The following is a 27,745-nucleotide window of genomic DNA, read 5'->3' as shown; positions in this document are numbered from 1 at the left end:
CACTGGATTCAAGCAAGCCGGGCTGAAGAAGGCTGCAATGCCAGAAACCGGTCCTTGGAAGCTTGTTTCTGGTCCAGGGAAGGCATGGCTTGGCAGTTCGGGCTGGACTGTTCCCATGAGGCACAGGGTCAGACTGATTTGCATATAGCCATGTCTGAACTGGGGTGGCAGAGTGGGCTAAAGAACGGTGATGGATTATACCCAGATCTTTTGACTGGGTGTGAGTGTTTGATTGGTTCAGATGCTCCGTACATCACCACCCCCTTTTGTACCGTATTGATCAGATTGGGCGCACTTCTATCTCGTCCCCTAAGATTAACACTATCACTCATACCTCTCTGAGTTCATGCCCCAAAGCTTCCACTATATATATTTGCTTGCTTAAACTACAGTCTTCTAGGGATAAAACTAAAGTCGAGGTAGATTGGGAACATGACTTAGAGGTAAATTGGTCCACTCACTTATGGAACAAAAATGTATTTATTTATTTTATTTATTTAAAGGGTTTTAAATAGCGCTGCTGGACCCAGGAGTATCAGATCGCTTTACAAGGTAGGTAGACATATTAAGATATAATATACAATTGACAATGTGCAGAAAAATTCACAAACGATAAAACATTGTATTAAATGAGTGAAGGGGGCAAGAAACAAAGGGATAATAAGAGGGATTAAGGGAGTTGAAATTAGGGAGAGAGAAGAGGGTGTAGAGACAGAGAGTGAGAATATGGAAAGAATGAGAGGGGTTGGGTAAAAGTATGAATCATAGCAGAGCGTTAATGAGCAGGGTCAGAGTCAGTAACATTAGGAACGCCAATATTTGTTGAGGAGAATTACTTTGGGTCTTTTTTTGAAGAGAGGGTAAGAGGGGTTGCAGCGAAGGTCTTTGGGGAGAGATTCCAAATCGTAGGAGCAGTACCAGACAATGCATGTGATTGGGTCTTTTTACATTTTAGTGTAGGAGGGATCAGGACAAGGGAGTTAGTGCTCATCAGGGACCTGGAGCACCCTGCTTTTTGTAGTTTGCTTGAAAGGTAAGAGGGGGTGTTTTGGTGAAGAGCTTTGTGCGTGATACAAGCAATCTTGTAGGTGGATCGTCCTTCAACTGGAAGCCAGTTTAGGTTTTTGAGGACAGGAGAGATGTGGTCAAATCTTTTACAGTCAGAAATAAGTCTGGCGGCTAGGTTGAGAACAGATTTAATCAGTACTAGGTGGACTTTAGGGGTGCCAGCAAGAGTGGCGTTGCCATTGTTGATCCTGGAAAGGACAAGAGATTGGACAACGATTTTGAAATCATCAGCTGGAATTAAAGGTTTATTTTTTTTGAGGTGGTGAAGGGTAAAAAGAGCACTTTTGGATGCATTTTTTGATGCCTAGGGATTTGACAGAATTAGAGGTGGAGAGGGAGCGATTAAGTGCTTTGATATCATTGATCCAGAGTTGAATGGGAAGGAGATTAGTTTTGGGAGTGAAAAGGATGATTTTGGTTTTTTTGGGATTAAGTTTGAGATGATCAAGATGGAACCATGTTTGGACTTTCATCAGAGTATCATTGAGGTGAAGGATGTCATTGTGGGATTTGATCTTGTAGTATAGTTGAGTATCGTCGGCATAGAGGTGGTAACTGTTTTTGGCTTGTTTGAGAATGAGGGTGAGTGGTTCTATGAAAAGATTGAATTGGGTTGGGGAGAGGATAGACCCTTGGGGGACACCGAGTGAGACAGGTTGGGATTTGGAGAGGCAATGACTAAGCTTAATTTGTTGAGATATATTTTGGAGGAACGAGGAGGACCATTTAAGTACAGTGCCTTCAAAACCAAAGCGATCTTTGAGGGTATTAAGAAGGGTGGGATGGTGGACAGTATTGAATGCAGCCGAGAGATCAAGGAGGATTAGTAGTGAGGATTCATCTTTGTCTAGAGAGCGATGTATGTCATCTGTAATATTGAGCATAGCAGTTTCGGTACTGCATCCCTTTCTAAAGCCAGATTGGAAAATGTTGAGGAAATTGAAGGAGATGATATGGTTATCTAATTGGCATAGGACACATTTTTGAAGGGCTTTAGAGAGGAAGGGAAGGTTAGAGATCGGGCGTAGATTGTTAAGGTCATTAGGGTCAGCAGAGGGGTTTTTAAGAATGGGGGAGATTTGCCCTAGCTGAAGGGAGGCAGTAACACAGCCAGTGGAAAGTGAGGAGTTGATGATATCGATCCAAATTGGGGCTATGATATACTTGAGTTCTTGAACTAAATGGGCGGGAAGAGGATCTTTGGAGTGTGAGGATGGTTTGAGTTTAGAAATGATGTTGATGATAGTGGTTTCTGATACTGGACTAAATTCGCTCCATGAAGCCTTGTTTTTAGAAAGGTGACCCGTCCGGGATGAATCGAGATAGGGGAGATCAGGGAGGGGTTGAGAGGGGACGAGATGTGGGAGAGAGGAGGACGAAAGTGAATTAGGAATGTTAGTGAGAGTGCATTAGTTAAGGGGAGGTTGGAGAGAGAGAGGGGGGAAGAGAAGGATAGTTCGATGTTGTTGACTTTATTTGTAAATAAGGTGGCAATTTCTTCGCATCTATCCACAGAGGCTGCTAATTTAGGAGAGCCAGAGGAAGTTTGTTTTTTAACAATGTTAAAGAGTTCTCTGGGTCGGTTTCTAGCCTGGTCAAGTTGTGACCGGAGAAAGGAGGCCTGTTCATGAAGATATGTTTTTTGTAATGGGCTCTGGTAGTTCTCAGGAGCGCCAGGTTATCAGAGGTGGGATGATTTTTCCAGGCACGTTCTGATTGTCTTAGGGCCCGCCTTTCATTATTGATTTCGGCATTAAACCAGGACTTGGGAGGGATGTTTTTTTGTTTTTTGAGTTTGATTGGGGCAATTACGGTTGAGGGCTTCAAGAATGGAATTATTGTAATGGTCAGTAAGGTTGTTGGTGCTATGAGAGGAAGGGGGGAGAAGTAAGCGGGTTTTAATTGTGGATTCCAGTTTGCCAGGTGGAATAAGGTGAAGGTTGCGAGTAGGTTTCATAGGTAAAGTGCTCACAGGGGCGGGGTGAGTAATGGGGCTATTCAAGGTGAAGAGGATAAGGTGGTGATCAGACCAGTCTTCAGGAAGTATATTAGAGAGAGAGGCCAGATCCTTGCTCGTCAAAAAAGCATTGAGGGTGGCACCTTCAGTGTGAGTAGGGGCATGGCAGAGTTGGGTCAGGTCAGTGATGTCTAAGGCTTCTTTAAATAGGATGACAGCAGGGTCATCAATTTTGTTCCAGTGGATGTTGTAATCACCAAGTAAGAGATTCTTGGAGTGGGAGAGCGATGCTTGAATGATAAGATCAGTCATCTCTCCAGTAAAGGGGAGACAATTTCCGGGGGCGGGGTGGTAAATAGTGTGTATCCAAGTTGTGGGAAGGTCAGGAAAAGTGAGGTTGGCGCAAAGGTATTCAAAGGATGAGGGGTCTTGGAGCTGGACAAGTGAGATGTCAAGTTCATCTTTAAAGATTAGGGCAAGGCCTCCTCCTATTTGTTCGATTCTATCTTTCTTAATGATAGAGTAGCCTGGTGGGATGAGAAAGTCGAGGATAGGAGTGGAGTGGGCGTTGAGCCAGGTTTCAGTTAGGAATGCGATGTCTATGTTTTCATTAAGAATGGTTTCCTCAATCTCAGTTGCGTGGCAGGAGGCGGATCTGCAGTTTATCAACATGTAGCAGAGGGGAGAGGAGACAGGTAATGGGGTGGGGGACAGGGGGGATAGGTCTAAGTAGTTGGGGGGTTCTGGGTGAAGTCAGATGAGGGGGGAGTCTGTTCGCTCCTAAGAGAACTGGGATAGTGCATTGACTGGTAGGTGGGATAGTGGACGAGGTTGAAGAGGGAAGGACAGGGGAGTTTCTAGAAAAGTTAGCTCCCGAGGTTATAGGGCAAGTATCACTTTGAGGAGGGGAGGTCGTGTTAGCATTGCAGGGTGGGCCGCTTACGGAGGGTTCAGTGTGTTTGGATCGGGTAGCATAGTTACCAGGGAGGGGAGGAGTGTCGGTGTTGGTAATAACAATAGGCGGTCTGTTTGTGGTTGGATTGAGATGAGTGTCGATGTGCGACGGTAAGGTGTCTTGTGAGGCGGTCGATGTGTGGACAAGATCTGAGGGCTGGGCTTTAACAAGGAGTGAGATATCGCTTATGAGTGAGGAGAGTTCTAAAACGAGGGACGAAAGGAGAAGTTCAACCTTAAGGAGTGATTGAGTAGGAATTGAGGGGTAGAGTGTATCAGTAGTTTTTAGGAGATTGGTAAGGTTAAAGTTATCAAGGGGGGGATAGTCAGGGGCAGAAGGGGGGAAACCCAGGAGGAGGGAGGAGGGGGGAATTGTAATGGGGAGGATCATTATTGGGGGTAGGGGGTATACAGGAGGTAGACTTATGAGTGGAATTCGTTTTAGGAGGACAGCTAGGAGAATAAGGTGGAGAGACAGTAAGGGTTGGCGTGTCTGGTATATTGTGGGTTGTTAGAGGGAACAAGGGAGTGTGAGAAGGGGGTATCGGTGGGGGATATGGGGGAGCAGTTGGGGAGGTGTGGGAGATGGATAAGCGAGGGGGGAGAGGATGGAGTGCAACAGAGGGTGAGGTGGTGTGGGAGTCAGAGGGAGGGAGAAGAATAGAAGAGAGAGAATTATTAGAATGTGGGGATATAAGGGGGAAAGTGGGGGAGGCAGGAGGCGTCACTGAGGCGTTGTATAGGGTGGAGGATAGGGGGGGATTGTTCAGGAGGAGATCAATAAAATAAGAAAATCCTCCAGAGCAGCCAATACTACACACACCCTTTTCTTGATTTATAAGATTACTTTTTCTCCCATGGATCCACATAAGATGAATGCTGATTTACCTAATACCTGCTGGTTATGTTCCTCTACAGATGCGGACTTAAAACTTTTGTTGTTTACCTGCCTTTATCTTTATGACTTCTGGAAGCATGTTTGGAAACAAATTACCCTCATATTTAGTTCTAATATATCCTTATCGGTTATCAATATTTTTTTGGGCTCTCTTTCTGACGATTGGTCTGACTTTCTCATGAATATGCAGATTTTGGACTTACTTTTGGGAGTAGCATTTCAACAAATTACTAGAAATTGGAAGAACATGTCTAATCTTTCCTTTCAGGCTTGGTGGTATGTAGTTTGTCACAATCATAGATAGGACACAAATTATGTGTATCCAGCATCCTTTACTGTGTGATGTTTACATTTATGATCCCCAGTTACAAAGTTTCTTGATTTTCATGCTGAACTTTCTCATGCACGTGACGTTTCAGACCAAGAAATTTCTAAACCTCCTTGACATTCTGTTTTTTTCTGGTTTTTAAGAATTGTTTATATAGATTTGTTAGAAATGCATTGTTGTAAATTTGATAAGTGACCAGACTCGTTCTACCCCCTGTTTCCCGCTTTTTGGCGCTGTAGACATGAATTCTGGTATAAATATATGTTGCACATCATATTGTATTTGTTTTTGTTTTTCTTAAATAATCTTTTTTTTTAAACTTAGAATGCTCTGGTCACATCTAAGAAAAATTGCCCAATTTCTGTCCTTTTTTTAAATTTATTTCTGACTTATTTTCTTCACTTTGTAACTCTGTGCTCTTAACCATTTCTAAACAGTAATAAAGTTCTGATGCTTCCCCCCTAAAACATGTGCTACTACATTGGATCTCCCTTTTTGGCCTATATAACTTTCCTAGATGTCCTTTTTAATGGAGCCTAAAATGCACCTACAAAATGGAAGGTTAAATCACCCCCATGTATGACAAAATATATGCCTGTAAGGGGCACCACTGTCTCAGACTTGGTTTTCGTTTAAATGCACTGCAGTGGCACATGGCTAGGACATGTGTCTTTGCCATGAAGTAAAACTTCTATCATAAATGTCCTTGTAAACCTGCAGGATTTTATTATATAAGATATGGCACACTATATAGTGGGATGATAAGCTCTCACAGACAAATAAAAACCAAACCCAATTTTTTGAAAAATATTTTTATTGATTTTAAATACTTCCATCATCATCATAGTAAACATCAGACAAAGAAATAGAGTAATTCGGAGAATGAATACCTTTAAATGACAGGTGGCAAATCTAGTCATTGAATATTTCATTCTCATAATACAATTAATCAGGATTAATAAAGCGTGGCTAATCAACTGATAGGTATCTAGGCACTTGCAGGCTTATTCGAATAGCCAGGTCTTGAGGGCCATTCGGAATTCCTGAAGTGATGTGATGGTCTGGAGGTGAATGGGGAGGCTGTTCCAAGTATTTGTGGAGATGTGGGAGAAAGAGCATCCTCTACTTCTGCTTCGGTAGATGTTTGTGTGCCGGGGTCAGCAGCTTGAATTGGCATCTCTTATTTGCAGGGAGCCAGTGGAGTTGCTTGAGATGGGGTGTGATAAGTGTTCATCATAGAAGGCCAAGGATGAGTCTGGCTGCGGTGTTTTGTATGGTTTGAAGCCTCAGTAGTAGGTTTGTGGTGATTCCTACATAAAGGGCGTTGCTGTAGTCCAGTCGGCTGGTAATGAGGGCTTGTGTCACAATACAGCTCGTGTGTAGGCGTAGCCACTTGAAGATCTTATATAGCAAGTGCAGAGTGAGGAATCTGGCAGAGGAGACAGCATTGATCTGTGGTTTCATGGTTGGCTTGTTGTCAATGATGATTCCAAGGTTTTTGGCATGGCTAGAGGGAGTGGGTGTGGGTCCTAGGTTTGATGGCCACCAGGAGTCAATCCATGTGTTTCTGCTTTTGCCAAAGATCAGTGCTTCCTTCTTGTCTATGTTCAGCTGCAGGTAGTTGTTCTTCACCCAGTCAGCAATGTTTGTCATGCATCTGTGGAAGCTTGTTCCGGTGGTGGTGGGGTCGTCAGTGAGTGAGAGGATGACTTGTGTTTCATCTGCCTAGAAAATTATGTTGAGACCATGAGATCTGACAATGTTGGCCAGCGGCATCATATATGCATTGAAGAGCATGGGGCTGAGGGATGAGCCCCGGGGGACACCACAGGTGATGTCCTTGGTTTCAGAGGCAAAATGTGGGAGGTGGATCCTCTGGGTTCTTCCAGTGAGGAAGGAGGTGATCCATTTGAGCGTGTCCCCTTGGATGCCGATGTGGGGCTTTCGATTAGCATGTGGTGAGATACGGTGTTGAAGGCTGCCGAGAGGACAAGTAGGGTGAAAGCTGCTGTTTCTCCTCAGCTGAGTAGGGTTTGGATGTCATCGGTGGCTGCGATCAGGGATCTATGTGCTATAGAGATAGGGGAGAAAGGTCCCGGTCCCTTACTGGCCATTAGTTATTGAGCAATTCTTGTTATGGCACTTGCCCTTGACAGGGGGATACTCCTAAAACCCTAATGCATTAACAAGTTCTAAAGTGATTGTCAGGGCAAGTCTATTTATTGTACTGTTTCAGGAAAAATTTCCAGTAAGCATGGGTTCATGATGATAGTTGTTTTTATAATGTGTTGTCACTCTTTCCATGAGAGTGAGTAAAAAAAGTGACTGACAGCCAACAAATGTTTTGCCCCTTTACATGGCCATCTGGCCTGGGGCTTCCTCAGGGTGTGAGCAGTTCTTAGGAAGACATGGGTTGTCGGTAATATCAGTAGGTCCTGATCAAACTGTAGTATTAAGGGCGTAATGCCCGTCCAGTCTATCTGGATAGCATCGAGCCACAACACACTATCCAGATAGACTGGACCGGCGTTACGCCCTTAACACTACAGACCCTGTGAACCACTTTGGGATCAGTTTCAGTACTGTGATTACTGCAGAAGCCGGTGTGGGAAGCATCAAGTGGCTGGTTCTTCTCTGTGTGTGTCATGAGTCGATTGTTTATGATTTAATGCAATGATGTGTCAATTCAGATATCATAAAGTGATTATGCTTATTTAAAAAAACTATACAAAAACAGTACAGTTTCTGTGTGGGTATCACATAGTACAAGTGCGTAATCCTACAAAGTGCATCAATGCAATATAGCAGATCATATCAGTGCGGAAAACAGTCAGACCAGAGGCTCCGAAGATAGTATTAAGTACAAATTCTTATTTTCACAAATTTCCCCATAGAGCTATTACAGAATAATAAAGCATGTAAGAAAGTGTCAGCAGGAATAAGTATCCAGCACACCAAGACAAGGCAAAACCATCTTAGTTGGCTTAAAGTCCAAAGTATATAAGTCAGGGAGACAGCTTACCCCTAGTCACCTTTTATTTGATGTTTACTCATTCATGCCTTTGATACATTTAGTTGGGGGAGACCAAATCCTAGCTCCCCACCACTGTTTTCTCACCCTTACAGTTATACAGATTGATTTCCATATTATAAATAGCTAAAAACCTAGGGCTCAATTCACAAAGGTAAACTTAGATGCTTGGTCTAACCTTCGACCAAATATCTAAGTTTACGATTTGGGAATTCACTAAGGGCATTTACGAGTACTATCTTTATGGCCGTCATTGGGCGGAGATCCAGCCTGAGTGCGGAGAAAAATATAGTACTTGTAAATGCCCTTTGTGAATTCAAAAAGGCGTAAACTTAGGCATTTGGTCTAAGTTTAGACCAAACGTCTACATTTACCTTTGCGAATTGGGCCCCTAGATTTCCACTCTGAAAAAGTTGAGGTCCCTGGGCTTAGCCAAGATGTTGTGACACACAGTGGTGCAACTGTTACTTGATGTTTCACATTTAAATCACATGCGTAAATGGATAACAGAGTTTCTTGAACTTGATAGGGGTGAGCTTCAGATGGTATGGTGTGGGATGCTCTAAAGGCCGTAATCACGGGTAAAAACCCTTAGTTTCAGTTTACATCAATAAAAACAAAAGGGCATGGGGATTCAAGGGTTATGTGAGGATCTATCTCAATTAAAAGAGAATCTGCCTGGACTACTTGCCTGAAATCTAGATAGCCTGGGAGGTCAGTAAAAAATGGCTAAATTAAGGGCAAAGATCACTCAGTATTTCAGCGAAGAGAAGGCCACTAAAGTTTATAGTTATAGGTCAGACTGCTAGGAGTATGGTGATAATTCTGGACACCTATTAGCAGAATGTATGAGACAAAAAGAGGTGGAAAAAAGGGTTAAGGCAGTTTTAGATGTGCTAGGGCAGAAATTCAATCATCCGGTGGATATTATCAGTCTTTGAAGATTTTTATGAAAATTTGTATACGGCAGACACAGAACACCTTTAGGATGGGTATGTTTTTTTTTTAGGATCAGCGCCGGGACACTCCTGGGAGTAGCCGTGCGCTACACAAATATAGATTAACTTAACATTAGGGGCACTGGACAGATTGATAAAAGAAAGAAGAACTGGCCATTCTGGGAGCACCAATCTCTTTGGAGGAAGTATTAGAGGCAATTAATTCTCCAGCCTCCGGGAAAGTCATGGGTCCAGATAATCTGCTGCAATTGAAAATGAAGCCAAACAGTTCAGAAGGATTTTTGGGTATAGATTGAATGAGGAAAGACCCAGGTTGTTTGTACTTAGGAAACCAGATTCAAAGATCAGTGGGTGGTGAGAGATGCATAGTATAGAGGGGCTAGAGTACAAGCAGCCTTGGTTCAATTAGTAGAACTGAATTTGGCACCTCTGTTGTATAATATAATTAAGAACTTGGGAGAATTAATCATCTACACATTTCGCTGGAGGGGAGATGTAACATTTAAAAAATTAGAATTTTACCAAAGGTGCTGTATAGTTTTAGGGCTCTTCCCTTGGAAATTAACACACTTTGGATAACCAAGCAGGAGAGTCTGCGTCTTAGCTTTCTTTGCCAAGAAGGGCTGCTAAAAATATAGTTCTCCGCAAAATGCATGGTTATTTGACCGTCAATATTTTGACACTCTGCTATTGGTCACGTATGTTACAACATATGTTGATTTTAATAACAGGTGGGACACATGGCCCATATTTGGCTAAAACCCTGACAATATATGAGCTAATTTTGGCGAATGAGGCCAGGGCTGCTTTCTGATGAATTTAGAACCTAACTACTAAAAGAAACATAATTTAAGAACTGTGTGTAGGCTATGGTGGTTAGCTTTTGGAAGAAAAAGCTCTTGAATGAGTTTGTGAGTGGCTCTTTTGTCAGTGTGACCCTCTTCAAGGTGGTGACTGCCAGCAAGCCAGCAAGCAGGCCAATTGAGTTGTGCCACCAAGTAATAGTGCTCGAAGTCTGTTGTTCTAAGGCCTCCCAATTCCATTGGTAGTTTAAGTTTGGCTAGGGTGACCCCGCTTTGTCCATTGCTCCAAATTAGGTCGCCCAATATGATATTCATGAGGAATGAATCATATCTCATGATAGTGATTCTTATCAGATACCATCCCCATGTGACCAATACAAGTGAAACAAAATTCATGTGGAGTGTGCTTCAAGTCATTATGTACTTCAGCCATGTTCCTTGTTACGGGCTACAGAGAATACATTCCACAGGTCAAACACCATCTGCTGTCTTCTAATGACAAGCATCAGAGGAATAATAAAGAAACTCATCTTACTATGAACTCCAAATATTTGGCATATTTCCAGTCAATGGACTGAATCATTATATGGTTGATAAATGTGATTACTTTTTCTGATATCTCTCCATATTTGTATCTATGTTATGTGTTCTGGGCCTTGGGCAGCCGAGCCATAGAAGTGGGCCACATTTTTATGTAATGAAGAGAACTGTTGGTTAGTGTGGGTAGATAAACCTTATTTGTCCGTTCTTCTGATTGCTGCAATTCCTAGTGGGTTACAATTTAGGACCTACCTCTTTAATATTCATGACGTAGGTCAAATTGTGATCTACTAGAAATAGGCATTTTATAACCAATCTATTATTACATAGGTCCATTCACAAAATACCACACTGGTAGCAGAAATACTGGTCCCAATTCACAAAGGTAAACTTCGACCAAAAGAGTAAGTTTACGACTTTCGGTATTCATACAACTATGTTACGAGTAGCATCCGTACTTCCGCTTTTGGGGTGAGATTCCACACCTGGGGCAGCGTTTGGAGACTCTACCTCTTCCCCGAGTGTGGAGACTCTACTCCGGGGGTGGAGATTCCACTCTGGGTGTGGATTGGAATCTCCACACTCGGGGCAGAGATTCTGCTCCGCGTGGGGAAACTCCGCCCAAGTGCCGGCATTAAGATACTACTCATAACATACCTTTGTAAATGTCGAAGGTCATAAACTTAGACTTTTGATCTAGGTTTACCTTTGTGAATTGGGCTCCATGGTCTTTAATTTGCTCTGTACATCTGGCCCATGGTTTGGAGCTGATAAGAACTGAGCTGCAAAATGTTGACCACTTCCTAAACTTCCCTTTCGTGCATGGTTCGGAAACATGAGTGGGTTCAAGAAAGTCTGCAGCCCCTCAATTTCCCCCCAGTACACATTAACAGAGCAAACCAGCCAATACTAGGCAGAGAAAAATACCAGAAATACTAGAACATGATGATGTCAGTGTGAAAAGAACCAGAATCTTTAACGTATACTTGTGTTTGAAGGGCTTATGATGTTAACATAACCAAATGAGTACCAATCCTTGTCATTCAGCGATGCTACCAGGTGTAAGAAATATTGCATTCCCCAATAGGGCACTCTTATTCTCGCGCCTTTGAATGGGGTAAGTATGCATGTCCGAACTTCAGAACATAATCCATGCTCAATTTTTACATATTGCATATGGAGCAAACATTGAATAATACAGCAAGAGCATTTCAGAACTGTTGTTAACCCAGAATAAAGGTAGCACATTTACTGAAATATCAATATTTCCTTGGTAAATACTCGCCGATCAATGTTCAGACCAACAAAATCATGACAACAATCTGAAAGAAATGATAACTGCCGGATACTTCATAAACATGTTTATTGACCCACATTTGTAACTGTAAATGTAAATGTAGTTGAGCTTATATAGCGCACAGCTACCCGCAGTGGGTTTCCCGGCGCTTGCTTAGGGAACCCTTCCTGGTATTCCCCTGTGAGATAGCAGGGTATCCACAAGGTGAAAGTCAGGCATCCCGCCGCGAGGGGCCGTTGTGGAGATTAAGCAAGCTATTGCCCAGAGTCGCAGAGGCACCGGGGCGAGAATTATCGAGTCCGTGGAATTTTTAGCCCAAGACCCGCCGAGGCGCGGAATTGAACCCTGGTCCAGGACCGATCTCAGCTTCCGGGTCTGCTGCCTCTAACCCCTGAGCCACACTTCTCCACTGTGACCTTGACTGTTGTAGCTTCTTACAATAAAAACGGAATGGTGTTTTCTCCTACTGGTTTTACATTAGAATTAAATCCATATTCTACTTTTTAATTTAAAAGTAATTTTAATGTACTTGTTAGCTATAATGTACTCTGTTAAATATTAGCAATTAACTCCTAAGGGTAGGACATTTTGATTTAATTTTGCCTTAGGTCATTCACTTGCCTCTCTTGGCCAATTAGCACGCAATGACAAGGGAAATATTTATTTTAATGAAGTCCATTTTTTAGGTTTTCTTTATATATTTCAATGACCTAAGCAATTTGTATTAGCTCAGCCAAGGCTTCCATCTCCCTTGAGACAGATGGTGTTGTTACACAGGCAAAGCAGCTAGTATTTTGTTTACGTTTCACTATTAACAGTGTTCCACGTCTCCAGTGATATATCTCCTACTAAAGGAGAGAATGACACCATTCCTGTTTTAACATTTGTAGTTTAGCATACATATTGTTATTTATAGTGAACAGAGTACATATGCAAACCACTAAAAACTGGTGCCAGACCAATTGCATTGGACGATTTACTTAGCAATTTTGCACTCATGAGCCTTCAAAATTGCATTGCCAAAATATTGCAAATGATAATTCTCAATTGGTGCAAATCCCGTTATTCATACGATTTAGCAACAGTGCATTTGTGACTGCACATTTTTCAATCTAGCGGTTTTGCTGCTCACCAAATTGCCTGCAGTTACCTTGCCTGAAACAGACTGGGGTGGGATTCGGTCCCCCGTCCACCATGCACCCAGAGGGTAGAGGACAATTCCAGCTCAATGAAAGCACCCCATCAGCCCGCAGCGTGGGATGCTCCTGGGCAGGCACCTAGGCAAAGACCGGGCCAAGATGGGCCTGTCATAGTCCAGAAGAGGCTGAGCGCGGCCACCCTGCTTGGTTTTGTTTTTTGGCAGCGGGTCTTCGGCACTAGGATCTGTTTCCCTAGATCAAGGTACTATTTTGTGCCTATCTGTTTGTGGGCTATATCTGGTTAGTATTCCCAGGGGACAGAGTCCAGTAATTGATAGCCACTCATCACTGTCACCGGTGCCATGGGGAAAAGGAAGGGAGAGGCCAAGCGTACTATTGACAAACGTCCAAGAACCAGCAGTTCAATCTTATCGCTTCTAAATAACGCTGCCGGTGTCCTTGCCAATTAAATCTCTACCGTTGAAGACCACAGACCTAACCCTAGACAGGGCTTGAACTCATTGGCAGCAGTTGGGGGTCTCACCTTCCTCTGCTCCAGGGGCCTCATTTATGAGAAATGACGCATCGCTGTGTGAAAGCAGCGATGCGTCACTTCTCAGTGCCCACTCCTTGCGACATACCTGTTGCGTCATATTTACTGTATGACGCATCATGTCGCAAGGAGTTACAGATACGTCAGTATTTCTGACGTATCTGTACGGCGCAAAAGTGAAGCATTGCTGGAGTGTGTCACAAAAGTGAAGCAACTCCAGCAATGCGTCCTTTCACATGGGGCAAGCCCCATGTGAAAGGGCCTGCGTCAGTCTTACGCCTGCTGTGAGGCAGGCATAAGATCATGACGCAGCGGCTTCCTAGAAGTGACGCAGTGAAATCTATGAGATTTCACTGCGTCACTTCTACGAGGCTTTTTGCGGGGGAACACCCCCCCCTGCATACATTATACCTGACACAGGCATAATGTAGCGCAGGGGTTTACAAAGTGACGCATCTGCTTAGATGCATCACTTTGTAAATAGTGCGCAACCGGAGGCATGTTTTACGCCGCCGATGCGTCACAAAAAGTGACGCATCGGAAGCACAAAACGGACGCAAGGCCTCATAAATGAGGCCCCTGGAATTGTTCCGGCCTGTGTCAATCATGAATCTCCTGGTGGAGGGATGACATGGACCCTGTAGCTTTGCCCACACCGATGGCCACACAGGATAGGGCGGGATGAGGGGTGTGTTGCAACAAGTTGTCTCAGTTTGAAGGATATTGCATCCCAGTATAAATAATACAAGGAATTCTAAGAGGGGTTTTGTGACCACCGCAAATGAGCACTCCACACAGAATATACCTAGCACTATGGAAGTAAAAATCTTAGTGGCCCTAGAAAATATAACCCAAAGATTTGTTTCGATGGAAGAGGTATTGGGTCCTCTACCAGAACCACCCATATTCCGAATACTCTGCCTATTATTGTTCAGGCGAATAAGCCCCTCACAGTAATACCTCCGAGCTCTAGTCAGTATCCCCTTATCTTAAATGGTGCCATACCTCGGGTACACAACATGAGTGCTCCTACATCTGTAAGCAGTAATAAGCACAGCTTTTCAGGTAACTCTGTTGGGGCCCAGGTGCCTCACTCAGGGAGTGTCGTATAATCCCAGTGGGTGCGTCCAGGATGGCCCCTCATGCATCAAAATCAGTGCAGGTGTCTTCTCCTCGCAGAAAACCCATGTGGGGGCCTCCTAGGTTTGTACCACTGCTCCTGCTATTTTGCATCTCCCACCTGCTTGTTCCCCTTATGTTTTGGTCTTTGCCAATGTCCCAACCTTTGTTACAACCCTCCGGAAAAGGCTTCCTAAAACTCAAAAATAAGGTTGTGCATTGGATTGTAGGGAGAGTTCCCCCAGACATCAGACCTAGACTATACGATGAAATAATCATAGCCTGTTGGGTGGGTTCGATAGGTACTGTCCCCAAATCTCTTGGGGAGACTGTGTTGTAATTAATGTTTGAAACAGTTACAGGGCTGACTTTATGCTATCGAATTTTGGGTTTGACCCAACAATTCCCAGTGGCATTACAGTTTTACCCTTGGGTTACTTTTATAGACCTGTGTCCTTCCTGAGGGTCCTTCCTCGCGGAGTTTCTATGGCCCCTGTTATAAACTATGGGGCCGATTAGGATGGCGGACGGATCGCCATCTGGCGGTGGCGATCTGTCTGCCATCTGTGGCCGTCCGCCACCAGTTTCCCCCCCGCCATATTACAATGGCGGGGGGACCGCGGCGGACAGAAACACCGTCCACCGCTTTTCCGCCCCGGTCTCCTTGCGGCCGGGGCGGAAAAGGGTTCATATAGCTGGCGGTGTCTTCCAGACACCGCCAGCCATATTATGATGGCCGAATGCAGAGGCCTTTCCGTGGCGGCAATGCCGCCACGGAAAGGCATACGGGCTTTGCTGAGTGAAGGGGGGGTGGGAGGCTCACATGGGGGGTACCTATGGTACCCCCCTGCGTTTCACAGTACAACATGGCAGACACCGCGCGGTGCCTGTCATGTTGTGCTGTGAAACGCACAACATGCATTTTTGATATTGCGGCGGACAGTGCTTCAGCACCGTCGTCCGCAATGTTAAAAATGCAGGATGCACCCACCACTGTGGCAGGATGCATCCTAATTCGGGGCACGATACCTCCGCCCTTGTGGTGGACGGTCCCTGCCCCAGACAGGATGGCGGACGGACTTTGTCTGTCCGCCATCTTAATCAACCCTTTAGTTGGGAACCCCTGGCCCTAACATTGTTCTGTTTAATCAATTTGAAGCCCTAAGTGGCTTGAATGACCAAGTTTGACTGGGGAAGGACTCTGTTCCTAGTGTCTCTGCTGCTATGTCAACCCCCCCCAGGGCCTTCTAAATTATATCCTGGAACATTGCAGACTTGCAGGAGAAACCTGACAATCCTAAATGGATAAAGCCAGTGTCTCCTTATGATATTATGTCCTTTCAGGAGGTCTGCGACACACAGGAGTTACTTGGATGGCTATGTCTCTTTGTCTATCACCTCACCATCACCATGTGGGAGAACAAGTGGGGGTCTTGAGACCCTGGTGAAATTTGTTTTGACTTATAAATTAGAAGTGGTCACAACTCTAGGATCTTGTGCATGAATGTTTACAATGTGATTCATGATTACTTTTCTTCACTCTTCTTTTTTTCTAGTCATTCAGTCTCTATACAGTTCTGTTGGTCCTTGGTGATAGTAATCTCCACCCTTTCTGAGGTTACTACATTTACAAGGGAGCTTATCAGGGGGAGGATGACCACCAGGATCAAGTCCATCTCAAGCATACTTTACAAGAGGATGTGACGAACAAGCTATTGGACATTCACAATTTAATCTGTCTCGTGAGTCGAGAGAGTCTGTTTGCAGGCAACATTGTCCCCCCTTTCACAAGCCATGGTGTGAATCGCATATTGATTATATTTATGTGTCTGGGTCTCTGTTCTCTTCCCTTAACTCATTCTTAGTGGAATGGAACATATCCAGTTACCAAATCCTCTGGTCACCAGTTTTCATTGGGAATCCAAATTGGTAGAATCCCTTCAACATCATGAAACTCAGCTTAGATCAACGGATCAAGGGCATAGACTGAAATGGTGTAAAGTCATCCCTGATACCTTTATCACCAAGCTAGTAATGCCCTGCTCTATGAAGTTTCAGACCTGTTTGAATGTAGAAGCTTCCCAGTATAGCATTCTAATGGTCATGATAAGCTCTGCTTTTACATTTATAAGGCCCTTTCAAGACCGGCAAGGACTGAGTCTCTGGCTACTTGTCACTGTTTTGACAAAAGCTGTACAAATGTCCATATGCTACTTTTATTTGCGTTGAGAAAACAACTATGGAATTGGTGGGAAGTAAGGGAGTGTAGGTCTATGTATAAAGTCACAGTAAAAATTAGGAAAACGTATTGGAAAAAGAGCTGTGTGAAAACCTACTTCTGGTAAGCACTCAGAATGAGCGTATGTTGTTCTGGACAGTGGCCACCCATCCTTTTTTAAGGTGGATAGGCTGGCAGATCAGGCTGCTCCAGTCCCTGCCCAGGTCTGGAAGGACCACTTTTTGACCTTATATCAGGGGGATGATTCCCCACCTTCATCTTCTTTCCTTGTACAGGGTGGGAAGTTGACACTGAATTGAGAGGAGATCTGAGATGCTATCTTATCCCTGCCTGTGAGTAAAGCTCCAGGGGCTAATGGAGTTCCCAGGGACTCTTTAATATCCTCTGTGGATCTCTGGACAATTCTTCTTATGCTTTATTTTAATGCTGCAGTTAGCTGTGCCCTACCATGGCATCATTCGTTTATTGTACTTGTTTTCGAGAAGTAGATTAGGAATAGCCCCTCTTGTTACAGGCCTATTTCCCTAATTGAGGTTGAGGTTAAGATTATAGACCGGGTTTTATGAAAAAGGAGATCTCCTTGGGCAGAGGAATGTAAAATACTGTCCGATGTCCAATATGGGTTTATCTCTTGGTGGGGCACGGTGGAGCAGAATCTTAATCTCCATCTTGTCATGAACAAATATATCTGGGATAAAAGGAGTCCCTCCCTCTAGCCTTCATGAAGCTCAGCTCGGCCTTTAATAAGGTTAAGGTTAAGAAAGAAAAGCTCTGGGCAGAGCTGAGTTCCATGGGGGTGAAACAAAATCTGATCAATTTACTCTGGGACCTTCACCGTGGGTTGACGGTATTTGGTCCACTATGGAAGTAATGGATAATGCACCAAGGCTCGGATGTAGCCCTGGTAACGGCGGAATTAGGCCGTTACCGAACGGTATTTGGGTTTTGCAATGTAGGGGGCTTAAAATTACAGAATCAGTATATTTACCGATTCGGTAAAATTACCGATTCGGTAAATTACCGAATCGGAAAATATACCGATTCTGTAATTCTAGATGTAGCTAGCACTTCAAAGAGTGCCACAGGCCCTTAAGAGTCGGTATTTTACCACACAATCCTATTGTGTGGTAAAATACCGAATTCAGGTGTGCATGCACATCTGTGCATGCACACCTGTGCCATGTGACACACAGACATGCCCTTAGGGCATGCATGTGTGCCACATGTCACACAAGCCTGTACTTGGGGTGCTAGAGGGTGTCAAAGTGACACCCCCTGCACCCTTGCAGGATTCGGTATTTACCGATTCGGTAAATACCGAATCGGTATTGCCCATTGATTCCTATGGGCTTCAAGGCCCATAGGAATCAATGGGCAATACCGATTCGGTATTTACCGAATTGGTAAATACCGAATCTTACAGATTCGGTAAATGTAAAATAAAATTTACCTACATCTGCCTACTTCAAATTTACCCATTCATAAATACCGAATCGGTAAAATTCGGTATTTATGAATCGGTAAATTAGAATTACCTACATCTAGCCCCAAGTATTTTACTCTTAGTAGGGGGGGTCTGACAGGGATTTTTATTATGTATATTAATTGCTTGGAGAATGCACTCCTTGAGCCGGGCATTAATGTCCCGAGAAACAGGAGCAGACTTCTCCTGAAACTCCTATTTGCAGATAACACCATTTTAATTGCCTGTACTGCTAGACGTTTGTAGCAGCTTTTAGATTTTGTTGTTGTTTGTATGGGCAGCCTGGATTTACTCACTAATTGTAAAAAGGCATGTTATGGTTTTGGGGAAAAAAACACAAAAAGACGCATCTTTTCTGGCCAAAGTTAGATTTAAAGCTAGGTAGAAACTGTTAGTTATTTAGGAACTTTAATAGATTCTAGGCTTAGTGGCAACCCCTAATAAAAAAGAATATTTGAAACCTCAAGAGGACGTGTGCCAGAGTTAGTGATATTTCTACGAGTTTGGGTCAAAAGCCCACGAGAACTATGTCAGAGACCTATAAACCAAGGGGCATATTTACAAGGAAATGACAGAGCGCGGAGCTTTGGCACATTTTGCTGTGCCACGCCATTTCCAAAACACAGGGAGGCCCCATATTTACAACAGTACGTCACACCCCAGTATTTACCATGCACTGGTTCTAAAGATAGCTGCCTAGTGCCAACACAGAGACCACTGTGCCACAGTGCAAGTGTGCCTGCATTGCAAGAAATGATTGTTTATGTGCAGGAAGCTGTCCCTTCCTGCACCTAAATAATCAACAATGGTGATGTGCTACATCTATGTGTGCTACAGAATACAGCACACATAAAAGTATCAAATTCTGCAGCACACATAAAAGTATCAAATTCTGCAGCACACATAAAAGTAGCGAATCAACATTATTTAATGATTGTTTATGTGTAGGAAGGGACACCTTCCTGCACATGAACAATCGTTAGTGGTGTCTTGCTCTTTCTATGTGTGCTGCAGAAAGAAGCACACATAGAAAAAGCAAAAACCAGGAGAAATAAAAGTATTTATCCTCGTTGCACCATTCTGACGCCTGTTATTACATGGCATTAGTTTTTAGCGCTGCCTCAGATTTACACCTCCTTGTAAATCTGAGGCTGCATCAAAAAGCAATCGGAGTTGCAGTGGAATGTCCACAATGACACCCATAGCACGCCATTTTCAAGCACATACCTGCAGGAAAGGGTAACATATTTACAAAGTGGTGGTACCCACTTTGTAAATATGGTGCAGGGCATTTTCCCACCAGAAAGTCAGAACACATGATGTTCCAGTGGTGCAATCCCCTTTTAAATATGCACACAAGTGTATCCCTATTTCTACCTTTGGTAATGAGATCTGTGGTTACTTAAATTAAGACTCACTTGGGGTGGCAGAGAATACAATTTTTAGGGGTCAGGCAATGTACCCCCACTGAGATTCTACACGAAGAGCTAGGGATGAGGTACTTTGTAGATTATATCCGGCTGCAACCTCCTTTGAGGTATGCAGTTTGGTTATAGGAAAAATTAACTCTTAACAGATCAGTCATATATGATTGCATGCAGTTGATTAAAATGTTCAATATTTCCTGGCTGGTCTAAGTTAAAGATAATTTTAAAGCCGGTGGGAGACCAGAGCTATTCTTTAACCCTGTGGGAATGATCAAATGAGACATTTCTTGGTTAAGAAAGGCATTTCACCATACAATGTCTGTTGATAGGGAAGCCTCAGCTCTGGTTAAGTCATTGTTTCAAAAATATGCAATGATAAAAACTATTCCTGGGATAGAGCCTCCTTGAAATGCTTATTCACCAGCATCGTTTGTTGACCAATTTATGGGTGGGTTTCTTCAGTCAGTTGATCTCCCTCGAGGGCACCTGGTTTCAGTATTCTAAACCACCTACTTTTATATGTGACTTGTTCTCTAAATGTGATACTTTGCACATTGTAGTGACATGTCCTCTTTACAAATCTCTACGGCACAAGTTCTTATACCTCTTTTTTTAACTTTGGACTTTTATCATGCTAGACCTGCTTTTTTATATCTACAACTCTTAGCTACACATAAGCTTTGTTTTAACGTGTCAAAGTTTCTTATGGGGGTTTATAGTGCTGCAAGTTAGAGAATGAATTTTGGGTTTACTGGCTTTTGATGTTATTTACATTAGTTATGTTATGTAATATTATCATACTTCTTGTATGTATAATCATGTTTGACCATTTTGTTACGTCACTTGTATGCTTTTATTTTTGTAAAATTGAATAAAGGAAATATTGATTGATTGACTGCACAATTTGTCATCACTGTTTGCACAAAGCACACCATGCACATTGTCACAGACACTGACTGCACTTTAGCACAAATCATATTTAAGCTGCTCAGAAGTATGGAAAACATCATTTGTACTAAATACATGTTAGGGGAAACGTCATTTTTCATGAGTTGGTCAGTGAAAATGGCACTGCATGTTTACCCAGCTACCTGCTGCTTGAGCCCTATCCTTCTCTCTGCGAAGGCAGACTGGATCTGCTCCTTTCATTCCATGTTACTTGATTAACTCCAAAGGTCAGTGGGCTGACCTCCTGTTTTGAGCTACAGGGACACAGCAAGCTCCAGAGGGCTCTCTGCACTTGACCAGCTTACCTGCTGAAACTCGACCGCCAACTGGACCTGCAATTGAACCTTCTGTCCTCTGCTGTGGTGAGTTGAGGATCCTCAAGAGGTGTCTCCCATGGTCATAGACCCTTTGCTGGTATCATCATTATTATAACTTTATTTCGATCACAAAAATCCGAAAATGTACACAGCACAAATTAGTAAAAACAGAAATAAAAACATCAGATAAATATTTAAAACATCCAGTGCCATAAAATAGTTTAAAAAATACATAGCATACAACAACTTAGAAAAGAGTAAAGTGCAATGCTTCATACTAAACATGTTCTACTCCTGATCCACAGTGCATACCAAAATATTGAGAGGCTAACAATCATTACTCTTCGTGTGTCAGTACACAAGATTCTCATCACCTCAGGGTAGTGTCCCGGGCCTGCCAGTCTACATAACGGGAGTATGCATTTTTTCCTCAAGTATGAATATTGTGGGCAAAAGAAAAGTAGGAGAACAATGGATTCAGGGCAGGCTTTACATGCAGGACAAAGATCTTCAATCATAACATTACAGCGCCTCTTAGAACAAAAAAATTTGGTAGGTAAAGTCTTAACAGAACTGTAAAAAAAGTTTGCGTGCCAATAGGGAACAATTTCATCAATACTAGTCCTTGAAATTCGGACCGTCCCCAACCTCCCCCATAGTTCCCTCAAAGTGATGAACCACGTGATTGATGTAGCCCTGGAGAATTTCAGAAGGTCAGACAAGGCCTCTCGATAGGTTTCAAGTTCTTCCACAGTCCATAGCCTATACCAAAACAATAAAAGGTAATAGTTCAACTTGTGTACCAGCTGTCTGTGGGCAAGGTCAATGTATAGGGGTGTCAGGGGGGAGCTAGAGGGGAGATATACCAGTGATTTGAAAAACGATATTCAATGATAGAGAAGCAGATTGTGTTGCCCGTCCCCCACAACTCTGCTCCATAGAGTGCCCCCTAGGACCTTGATGTTATAAATTTCAAGTGCTGGAGCAATTTGGCGAAAGAACGTCTGCCTATGGATTTTGCTACTGTGAGCGTACTGATGGGTTAGTTGTAATTTAACTTTCTCAATGTGGGCAGCCCAGTGAATCAATGGAGTCAGACGGATGCCTAAATAGTCATAAACTTCGACATGCTTCAGTTTAGTACTACCAGCCAACACAGGCCATTCCTCTGTTAAAAATCATATAGTTGGTTGTGGCCTCATTTAGAACCAGGCCCTACTCATCGCAGAATCTTATAAAATCGCTCAAAAGTTTTTGTAAATCCTGCGGAGATTTAGAAATTAAAAGGGTGTCATCGGCAAAGAGTAGTGTGGGCACTCTTCTTACGCCAATTTTAGGGGCATCACAGCCATCTCTATCTAAAAAGTCGACCACGCCATTAATAAAAATAGTAAAAAGTGTGGGGGCTAACACACATCCCTGTCTCACTGGGAAGTTCCAGTTAATTGGTTATTTTCCCCCCACCTGACCTGTGCTGCGTTAGATGAATGTAATCTAATTAAAAAGTCTAAAAGGTTTCCTGGCAAGCCCATCTCTTTTAATACTCTCCAAACAAAAGCCACGTATAGCCTTCCCCCTTGATGACTACTTCCTTCCAATAGATGCCGAGAAGAGGCAAGGCCTGATCCAGGGTACTATACTTTGTGCGGAAGCCAGCTTGAAAATCACTCCGAATTCGAAACTCAGACATCCAATCTTGTATCCTTCCTAAAATCTGCTTACAAAAAATTTTCTTTAAGGAGTCAATGAGGCTTATTGGCCCATAGATGGCCGGCTTGGCTCTGTCCCCTTTTTTATAGATGGGCACTATTTCTGCAATCTTCCACGATGATTAATTAAGTTAGTTACCAAGTTTATACAGGAGCCCTAGAGAAATGTATCCTCTCTATACAGATCATTATGAATTCTGTCTGGGCCGGGGGCTCGTGCAGGCACACAAGATGAAATTGCCGCTTGAGGTTCCTCTACAGAGAAAACCAAAGTATTGCCCTCCCCGCCAAGGGCCTCAACCCACATCTCACTAACCTCATCTCTTTCAAAAGTGCCTTTTTCATAGAGGGAACCAAAGTGTGCAACCCACTCTTCTGGCTGGACTGTATGTTCCAGGGCTGTCTTATTTCCCTTGAGCCAATATGCTGCTTTTCTCCAAAAAATCTTGGGGTCTTTGTCTGACAGTGCCCTATGTAGGGAGGACCACAGGGAACCCTCCCATTCCCTTTTTGCTTTCTCTATGGCCTGTCTATACTTGGCTCTACAGGTCACAACCTCTGGACGTGTGTTTCGTTTTACTGCACATATACGCGCACCCTTTGCCTTCCTACAGTCCTGGTTACACCAGGCACTCTTAGAGTCTGGCATCAGATCTGAACAGTGTCCCCCCCTTTTTATCACTTTAGGAGGATGGCTGAGCATATTCTTTATATCATTAAAAACAGCTTGTGGCGAGATCCAAAACTCTCCATGGCATCCTTAATGGGGAGTTTAGCTAGCTTCTCTAACTTCAGATGAACTTTACTTTTAACAGCTACAAGGGCTCCAGGATGCTCCTCCACCCAATCCCACTTAATTGATCTTAGATTATTGGTAACAGAAAGAATACCCAGGTTCGGGCACGCCCTGAGGCCGGGTTGTGGAGTGTCCGGTTTACTAAAAGTAAGGGCAAGAGCGTTATGGTCACTCTCAAATCTTTTAACCACTGCCATATCACCGACTAGGGGCCAAAGATTGAGAGTAAAAAAACAATAGTCAATTCTGCTTGTGTCGCCAGGTCTATAAAGTACACTTGTATTTGGTATCAGACCTAGTACTCCCATTTTTGCTCTTTAATCTTTATTCATGTTGTAGGGTAAGAACTAGCACCTGGCCTCCACTCTTCATCCACCTAACTTTAGGGAGATCTAGCTGTGGGATAGATCATACACAGTCCCAATCCTCTGTCAAATCTGGAGAAGTAAGGGCGAAGGGTTCAAATGTACAATTAAAGTCACCCACCATTAGTACTGGAACACCATCTGAATACTCAGCCAGAGCATGGTCTAAAATGTGGATTGTATTAGTTTCCCCTAGACGATGCACCCCTCTATTGTACACATTAAAACTTCTAATCTTCCAGCCACTATGCAAAGTCAACTCAAAAGCTAAAATGTCATACAAATCAACATGGAGCTTAACTTTAGACCCTAGAGCATTTTTCATCCAGACTGCTAGACCTCCAGAGGGTCTTCCTTGCTCTTTCATAATGGCATCAATACCAAAGGCAGAGAAAGCACTACTGAATGGAGTAGACACGCTCCAGGTTTTCTGAAATAGGATTGCATTCTAGGAGTCCACAAAGTAATACCAATCTGGGTCAGATGGTAATTTTGAAATCCCTGCCACATTTCAAACTATAACCCTTAAAGAATGGTGGACTAATGCCCCTCTGTCTACAAAGCCACATCTAAGAGCCATACCCCTTCTTGCATTAATAGTGGTTGGGTCGCAACAAGTCTCCGTACTAATCGCCAGACCTTTCTGTGATGGGACTTCCAGTGAGGGCAAAATTGGTGGGGGCCCTAGGTACCCTATGTTTTTGTCAAGAGTCATTCTTTCACCAGACTGCAGTCATTCTTCACAAGACAAGGGAATGGTCCAACCTGGGTCAGCCTAAGGGACACTGGGTCTAATCTTAACTGGGAGTCTATACCTAATAGAAATAGATGTGTTCGCAGGAGGGATAGTGTGGAAATCAATCATCAGTAGACAGGCACCATATCCTTGTTAAAGAATCTAACCATTGATCGTGTTCCTTAGAGACCCAAGGGGACTAAGGGCCAGATGTAGGTAATTCTATTTTACCACTTCTTAAATACCGAATTTTACCGATTCGGTATTTAAGAAGTGGTAAAATAGAGGGGGGTATGTAGGTGTTTCAGAATCGGTAAATACCGAATCGTTAAGATTCGGTATTTACCGATTCTGTAAATACCGATTCGGTAATGCCCATTGATTCCTATGGGCCTTGAAGCCCATAGGAATCAATGGGCAATACCGAATCGGTATTTACCGATTCGGTAAATACTGATTTCAGCAAGGGTGCAGGGGGTGTCACTTTGACACCCTCTAGCACCCCAAAGACGGGCATGTGTGCCATGTGGCACACAGACATGCCATAAGGGTATGTATGTCTGTCTGTCACATGGCTAGGTGTGCATGCACACATGTACATGCACACCTGGATTCGGTATTTTACCACCCAATTGGATTGGGTGGTAAAATACCGAATCTGGCCGTTACCGAATCGGTAAAAATACCGATTCGGTATTTTACAGAATCGGTAAATTTACCGATTCGGTAAATTTACCGAATCTGTAAAATGATGCCCCTACATCCCAAATACCCAGTTACCGGTAGGTAACGGCCGAAATCGGCCGTTACCGGTCGGTAAATGGCCTCCTACATCTGGCCCATTATCTTTCTACGGATGTAATATCATCTCTAACAATGGAATAATAACGACGGGTAGATCTCAACCAGTGAATAACTTTATTTTTATAAAATCCTGGTCTTCATACCCACCCCAGCGGGTTTAGGAACTTCAGTGAGGTAGACCACATCATTAGCACCTTGTTCACTAGATCTTGTATAGACACCATCCCTCACTGACCCCTTCCCCTGTGTCCCCCCATAACCCAACCTGGGTACCTGCCCTTCGTTTAAAATCACCTTGCCTTTATGCAAAACCCTAGGTCCGACCCTGGCATAGCCAACTCCTGACAAATTTATTGCAGTTAAGCTAGATATATCATTAGGATAGTGGTTTCTAGTATAATCAGAGGGTTGGTACAAAGTGCTTGCAGAAGCAGCTTTGTGCAAGGAATCATTATTCCCAAAGCAAAGGGATCCTGTGCACCTATCACTGTTGCTAGTTGAACCGCAGACAAGGGAGCTGACAGAGACCTTTGGTGTTCCACCTTCCTACAAGTTGTTCTCTCAGTTAGGGTAGCAACGTCCATTCTAAGAGCGGCAACCTCTTCTCTCAGTGACTCAATTAGTGATTTCAATGCATGCACCTCTCAAGCGGGGATTTTACAGAACTCCTCTGGATCATCTAATACAGCTCCTGATCCCCCCAACATCCTCATGGACAAGGACATCAAATCTTTTGTGGCACTCATTTTGTGTAACATGTGCCACAATAGGGAACCCACTCGGCTCAGTACAAAATACGGATGTAGCGAGATCAGATTCCAGGTCAAAAGGTCTTTTTACCAAACCCTTCGTCCTACCAGTAGTACGTTAGTTAAACATTTGTGGTGTTGACTTTGCTGTTTTTTTCCCTGGGGGCGGCTTGGGGGAGATGGTTAACAGGGCTACAGGATTTGTACCAGCACTTGTGTTTGTTCTGACTAAACTACCTATCCGAGAAGAGGGGCTCGGTGGGCCGGCATCAACTAATTCCTGACATTCAGTCAAGATTGACTCTATCCGGTCCATAGTCTCATGACAGACTGCACCAGAGGATTTCTTTTTTTTTTAGAATTATCCATACCCAGGGCCCTATCCTGTCCTTTTCTTATACCCATCTTTCTAGGGTCCCTCAATAGCTATGTTCAACCCCTGTGCCCCTAAGGGAAAACACTCAACCACCATCACCAAACCCACTTGCACAAGCAGAGGTTGACTACCTAACAATAGTTTTAATTTTACAATAAAAGTAACATACAATTGCAATAGGAGCAAAAAAGGGAGCAGAACCAGCGATAAATACCAATTGGGGAAAATTCAACCCACTTATGTAATAAAGAAAACAGCTTTCAACAGAATCAAGGCTGGTGGCCCCACCCCGCCTCTTCCTGTCACTGACGGGCACAGACGGGCACGCCCGTGCACGTCCCGTGCTGCGGGATCCCTTAGCTGCCTTTATGCACCTCCAGGCGTGTGTCCTGATGCGTTGGCGGCCCCTGCCACGTAGTCTGATGGGGGATGGAGTCCCCAAGGAACAGGAAAGTGCTGAGTGCGGTGGAGGACTCCCGCAGTATCAGTGGGGCTCCTTCTGTGAAGGAAAGGAGAAATCCTGAAGTTTTGGGCTCTACGTGACTGTGAATGGGACTGTTCTTGCTGAGATCCTGCTGCCCGCAACAACCGTAAAAGCAAATTTCCAGTGAAGCCGACTGTTTGTGCTACAGCACCTGCTAGAAAAGACCACCAACATGAGATCTGCTTTTTGTGTTACAGAAATGACAGCCCACGGTGACCATCAATGTGACACTACAATGACCACCATCGGAGATGCTCCTCATGCTCCCTGCAAACTATGCTACAGTGAAATGGACTCTTCACACCGGACTTCAAGAAAGCAACTATTTTAGAGGGAGTAGATTGGTCCCTGTGTGTGGCCTACACTCCATTGCTGTCTGCCTGAACTTGTTACTTTCCCCAGTCTATCATGAACAGATGACCACCAGTGGCGTTTGCGCTTACAGGCGCAATACCTACCTAAACTATGAAAATTGCATATATTTGATTCTACTGACTTGATTATTTTTGTTTTGGTCTCATTTTATTATTCTATCATACTATTTTTCTGAATTGGTTTGAGATTTTTCTTGTGCGCTCACTTTATTACTGTTTGAGTGCTGCATAAATACTTTACACTGTGCCTCTAAACTAAACCTGACTGCTTTTATGCCAACCTATGAGAGGG

The sequence above is a fragment of the Lissotriton helveticus genome, chromosome 4_1, assembly GCF_964261635.1.
Source record: "Lissotriton helveticus chromosome 4_1, aLisHel1.1, whole genome shotgun sequence".
NCBI classification, from domain to species: domain Eukaryota; kingdom Metazoa; phylum Chordata; class Amphibia; order Caudata; family Salamandridae; genus Lissotriton; species Lissotriton helveticus.
Note: the sequence above shows the minus strand (reverse complement) of the source record.